At 45.1% G+C, this 6,442-nt stretch overlaps 1 long non-coding RNA gene across 1 annotated transcript in view; it reads left to right on the top strand.

Annotated features, from left to right (window-relative positions):
- Positions 1 to 6,442, top strand: part of LOC118895202 — a 44,901-nt gene that overhangs the window by 2,922 nt on the left and 35,537 nt on the right. Inside the window, exon 2 of the long non-coding RNA XR_005019903.1 lies at positions 2,917 to 3,010. This is a non-coding gene — a long non-coding RNA (uncharacterized LOC118895202). The remainder of the gene's footprint in view (positions 1 to 2,916; positions 3,011 to 6,442) is intronic.

Genomic DNA, 6,442 nt, shown 5'->3' with positions numbered 1-6,442 from the left:
TGTGTTTGGAAATATTCATAATAAAGTGTTGGAAGAAAAGTGCTTTGAGGGACTTGCCTGGTGGCGCAGTGGTTAAGAATCGGCCTGCCAATGTAAGGGATCACAGGTTCGATCCCTGGTCGGGGAAGATCCCACATGCCACAGAGCAACTAAGCCCGTGTGCCACAACTAGTGAGCCTGCGCTCTAGAGCCTGCGTGCCGCAACTACTGAGCCCACGTGCCACAACTACTGAAGCCCGCACGCCTAGAGCCCGTGCTCGGCAACAAGAGAAGCCACCGCAGTGAGAAGCCTGCGCACCAGAACAAAGACCCAACTCAGCCAAAAAAAAAAAAAAAAAAAAAGTGTGGTGAGATTATTTATTAAAAAAAAAGTGCTTTGAAAAATCAGAAGTACTGTTCGAATATAAACTGTCATTATTAAAAGGGACTCAGGGACTTCCCTGGCAGTCCAGTGGTTAAGACTTTGTGCTTCCATTGCAAGGGGCACAGGTTCGACCCCTGGTGGGGGAACTAAGATCCCACATACAGTACGGCGCGGCAAATAAATAAATATTAAAGGGATTCAAAGAGCATGCTGTCCTGAAAGTGGGTCAGTAGTTTCATTTTTGTTATACGTTAAATACTGTATGGGAATTCCCTGGCGGTCCAGTGGTTAAGACTCCGTGCTTCCATTGCAGGGGGCATGGGTTCAATCCCTGGTCAGGGAACTAAGATCCAGCATGCCGCTCGGCGAGGCCAAAAAAAAAGAAAAAGAAGAAAAAGAAAAAAAATACTGTATACTTTAATCAATCAGAAAAGTGTAAATTAAAACTTTATTCACTTCAAAAATTCATTCAGTAAGCATTCGTTGAGTACACGTTATGTGTGGGTGTCTACATGAGGGCATACATAAGGAACTGAACAAAGTGTGCTCATAGCTTAGTGGGTGAGACACTGTATAAACACAAATACTTATAATCATCCAATAATAAATATAGAATCATGATATGAACAAGGTCCTGTGGAAACACAGAAGAGGAAGTACCTAACTGCCTGGAGAAGTCAGGAGAGGCTTTTTGAACAAGATGACTCCCAGGCGGAAAGGGCTGACGGAGGAGATCCACTGAGAACAGCAAGGGAAGGAAAGGAGGAATGTTCCAGGAACAGCAAGTAGCGCACTTCGATAAGGCTTGAGTGCAGGGTGCCTGTAAGGGAGTGGCAGGAGGTGAGGTGGAAGCTGTGGGCAAGAACCAAAGTGTCAAGGGTTTTCCGAGGAGTTTGGACTTTATCCTGAAGGTTCTGCGGAACCTCTGAAAAGACAGATAGGTTGCGCTTTGACGGTTGCCTTTTGGAGAGATGATCTGTCAGCGGTGTGGAGGATGGATGGGAGACCAGGGGAGAATGAGAATAGCGTGGTGAGGAAGAGGACGTGCTGGTTCAGGACCTTTGGAGGAGGGGCAGGACAGGCACACTTCTTTAAAAAGAAAACCACACAGGTGATTCTGATGCACATTCCTGTGGCTCCCTCAATACTACCTCCCAAACAAGTAAATTGGGGGCAGTGATGGAAAAGAGATGGGTTTAAGAACTATGAAGGAGAAAGAAACTACAGGGTTGAGTGACAAATTAAATCCAGGGGGTGAGGGAGGAGAGGACAGAGTCTAGGGACGACCTGGGTGACTGGTAGATGATGGTACCAAATAAGGAAAACAGGTGGAGATGCCTCTCAGGGAGGACACTCCCTGAGAGTTAAGATGGGAACATATCGTTGAGATGCGCCCGTGGAACACCCAGGTGGAGTCACTTTGTAGGCAAATAAAACTAAGGACTGGGAGCTCATAGCAGAGTCAGCGCCAGACATGTTTGAGGGTCCAGTAGTCGAAGCCATGGATAATGAGCTCACTCACAAAAAGTCTCTGAGTGAGAGAAGAAAAGTGTTAAAGGATGAAATTCCTGTGAAACACATAGCTTTAAGGATGGCTGGAAGGGGAAGAGACTTGAAACCTAATCAAAGAAGGAGAACAGGGGGAGACTGGTATCTTCGAAGTAAGGGAACCAAAAGTTTCTACAAGGGTAGAACAGTGGCGAATGCTCCCAAGAGGTCAAGGCAGCGAGTGGATCCTTTGAATGTGACAACGGGAAGGCCACTCTACGTGAACAGTTGTAGGTCGGCCGTGGTGGTGGAAAGCAAGTGGCGGTGGTCAGTGAGGCTGGAAGGCAGGAGACCGATGAAAGAACAATGGCATAAAGAACCAGGTGAGTCTTTTTTCCCTGAAGATTGGAGCAACCTCAAAACAGAAATTGAGGAGAAGGAGCTAAGAAACATAGAGGTTGTAGTTTTTCTCCTGTTGAGACTTTCTGCTTAGCACTGCTGTTTGCCCAGCAGTTTCACTAGTTCCTTTGTTAACGTCTAACTTCAGCTGTCTGAAGTGAAGCTATATACACATGTGTACACATATATGTATACACACGTACATAGATACACACATATATGAGCATGAGGGGAAGGGAAATCTCTCTCTCTTCCTCTTCTTCTAAGACCACCTATCCTACTGGATTAGGGCCCTACCCTTATGACCTCATTTAACCTTAGTTACCTTCTTGAAAACCTTATCTCCAAATATAGTCATATTGGGGGTTAGGATTCAAAATAGGAATTGGGTGGGGTGACACATTTCAGTCCATAGCACTGTCAAAGACCGGAAGTACATCAGTCAATGAATAGTCAAAACAAAACAAAGTAATGAGGGCTCTAATTCTATCACTATAAATGATTCTTCACTTCTAACTGAAGTGATATCATCTTTAACATATTTAAAAATGCAGAAAAATCCCAATTGCTTTGAGCGTATTTTTATATTTATTAAAGAAATTCATTCAAAAATGTATGTTACACTCTGTTGGAGTTTTTTCACTTATTATATCCCTTTTTCTCAGAAGGTAACACTGTTCCAGGCGTCTTTTCAGAGGATCATCAGGTATCCTGAACCAGGAGAATGTGGCTCTCAGACGTCTCACTGGGACTGCAAAGGTATGATTGATCCATGCCCTCAGTGGCTTTGCTCTGACACCCATCACCGCTGTGGAGCCGGGGCCTTGCTTCTCATAAAGTGGGCCCAGCCCACAGCTGAGCACGATGGGAACAGTGAGGCAGGTGCGTTCCTGCGAGACAGGGAGTGAGGGGTGAACTTGGCTGGGGAACTCCCCACGGCCTTACCAAACTCTTATAATTGCGCGGCCACCTATGGTCCTGTTACCCCAAAACTGGTTTCTCCTCCGGTGGGTGTCGAGACAGTAGACACAACCAAGCCGCACATTGGGAGGAGGAAGCATTTATTATCACTTACAGCAAGTAAGGAGAACACCGGGGATCTTTCCCAAAGCAGCATCACCCTGAACAGCAAAACTGAGGGAGTGTTTTGTTTTTTTTAAATACATTTATTTATTTATTTATTATTTATTTTTGGCTGCGTTGGGTCTTCCTTGTTGCACACAGGCTTTCTCTAGTTGTGGTGGGGGTAGTGGGGGGGCTGCTCTTCCTTGCAGTGCACAGGTTTCTCATCACAGTGGCTTCTCTTGTTGCAGAGCCTTGCAGTGCACAGGTTTCTCATCACAGTGGCTTCTCTTGTTGCAGAGCACGGGCTCCAGGCGTGCGGGCTTCAGTAGTTGTGGCGCGCGGGCTTAGTTGGTCCGCGGCATGTGGGATCTTCCCCGACCAGGGCTCAAACCCGTGTCCCCTGCCTTGGCAGGCGGATTCTTAACCACTGTGCCACCAGGGAAGCCCAGAGATTCCATCCTTAAATTTACCTCATTGTATACGGCAGGGCTGTTGGAATGATCATGTCTGCATTCTAGGCAGGAAGCAGAAGAAGGAAAACAAGGGACCGCATCAGCAATTTGTTCCCATTTCAAAGATCTTTTCTAGAAGGAATTCCAACAATTTCCATATATATCTTAATAATTATCTGACCACAACCTGTCTGCAAGGGAGATTAGAAATGTGGTCTTCTAGCCGAGTATATGCTCTTCAAGATAGCAAGAGAACCTGAAATCAGATTGGTAACTAGCAGTTTCTCTTACACATAAGAACTAAGGAATGCAACTTTTATATCTGAAGTAGGCATGCAATAAGTGATTCAAGCTTAACTTGTGTCATGATAAATAATACCAGAGAATGAGATGGGCATAGGGACACATTCACTTGTCAGCTCTGTTGTAACCTGCGGTTAAATCTTGCCATTGGGACTACATAACCATGATTAAAAAACAAACTTCTTCCTATCTCATTTGTTCTTGAAACAAATATTTGAATGTCTCCTATATGCCAGGCACTGTTTAGATGCTTGAGATATACCAGTAAACCAAGATTCCTGCCCTTGTGGAGCTTATATTCTAACAGGAGTATAGAGACAATGAGCAATAAACAAATACTTCAGAGATGAAGACGTAACATAAATTCCAGGTCTTAAATCACACTTTGTAGCACACTGTCAAATGACCAAACTAAAACCATTTACTTATACGTCTGAGATCCTTTATTCAAGGGAAAATAACCCATTGCTTGGGGGAGGACAGTGCTTTTCAAGCAGTGGGGCCTTCTCCTGGAGGGATTTTGGGCAAGATTTGTACAGAGCTTTAGAAAGAGCAAGCAGAAACAGGGCATGATTGGCCTGGAGGTTGGGAATTTCCTTGTAAGGCTGGCAAGTCCTGTTTTCTCGGGTAAGGTGAGCTGGCTAAAGCTGACTTGGAGGACAGTGTTTGGTGTTTGTTCGGTTCCCTTGACAGTGAGGCATTTGGGGTAAGTGCAGGCTGACTTAGGTCTAGATTTGTGACATGTGTAGGGTCACTGGGGGTGCCTCCATTCTGTGGGTCCCAATATATAAATTAACTTTATCACTTCTCAGTATAAATAAACTGGTACAACTTTTGGGAAAAATGCTATGAAATGGTCATGTCCTTTGTTTCATTAACTCTACTTCTTAGGAATCAGAATCTATCCAAGGAAATCATCCTAAATACCAAAATGCTTTCTGTATAAAGATATTAATCCTTTCTCCCCATTAAGATAGGGGAAAACAGGAACCAGTCATTGATAGGGTAATGGTTAAATACATCATGACACCTCCATGGGCATTAAATAACGTTTACAAAAAACTATCTGGGGAACTCCCTGGCGGTCCAGTGGTAAGGACTCCACGCTCTCACTGCCGAGGGCCAGGTGCAATCCCTGGTCGGGGAACTAAGATCCCACCCGCTGCGTGGTGCATCCAAAAACAAACAAACAAACTACCTGATGACGTGGAGATAGGCTTATAATATAGTGTTATGTGAAGAAAAAACTATGATGCATGATTATTGGAAGAAAACACTCCAAAATATTAATAATGATTATCTTTGGGGCTTCCCTGGTGGCGCAGTGGTTGAGAATCTGCCTGCCAATGCAGGGGACACGGGTTCGAGCCCTGGTCTGGGAAGATCCCACATGCCGCGGAGCAACTGGGCCCGTGAGCCACAACTACTGAGCCTGCGCGTCTGGAGCCCGTGCTTCACAACAAGAGAGGCCGCGACAGTGAGAGGCCCGCGCACCGCGATGAAGAGTGACCTCCGCTCGCCGCAACTAGAGAAAGCCCTCGCACAGAAACGAAGACCCAACACAGCCAAAAATAAATAAATTAATTAAAAAAAAATAGTGATTATCTTTGAAGGTTGGCTCCTTCACTGCCCCCCCAACTATTTGGATACATTTTTCTAATTTTCTTGACTGGTCATCTATAAACTGGTTAAAAATTAGAAGTTAGCACAACCACTTGATTTACTTGATTCTAATGTGAGTATTTTTTTAAAATATATTTATTTATTTATTTTTGGCTGTGCTGGGTCTTTGTTGCTGCGCGCGGGCTTTCTCTAGTTGTGGCAAGTGGGGGCTACTCTTCGTTGTGGTGCGCAGGCTTCTCTTGTTGCGGAGCACGGGCTCTAGGCGCACGGGCCTCAGTAGTTGTGGCACACAGTCTCAGTAGTTGTGGCTCGCGGACTGTAGAGCGCAGGCTCAGTAGTTGTGGTGCATGGGCTTTGTTGCTCCGTGGCATGTGGGATCTTCCCCGACCAGGGCTCGAACCCATGTCCCCTGCATTGGAAGGCGGATTCTTAACCACTGCACCACCAGGGAAGCCCTCAATGGTTTTGAATACATTTGCAGAATTGTACAACCATCAGGACAGTCAACTTTAAAACATTTTGATAAACCTAAGAGGAAGTACCATAGATATTAGCAGTCACTCCTCATTTCTCTGCAAATCCTCCATCCCTGGGCAACTATGAATCTACTTTCTGTTGTTGGGGGGAAGAAAATTTCCTCTGTAGTCTTAGGTTCTTCTGGCTGGTCTAAGAATTATATTGACATGGGACAGATTAACAGGAGAAAATCAAACCAAACTTAATAATACATGGGAGAGACCCAGAAAAA

This window comes from Balaenoptera musculus, chromosome 5, assembly GCF_009873245.2.
Source record: "Balaenoptera musculus isolate JJ_BM4_2016_0621 chromosome 5, mBalMus1.pri.v3, whole genome shotgun sequence".
Taxonomy (NCBI): Eukaryota; Metazoa; Chordata; class Mammalia; order Artiodactyla; family Balaenopteridae; genus Balaenoptera; species Balaenoptera musculus.
The sequence above is the reverse complement of the archived record's forward strand: the minus strand, read 5'-3'. Positions and strand labels throughout refer to the sequence as shown.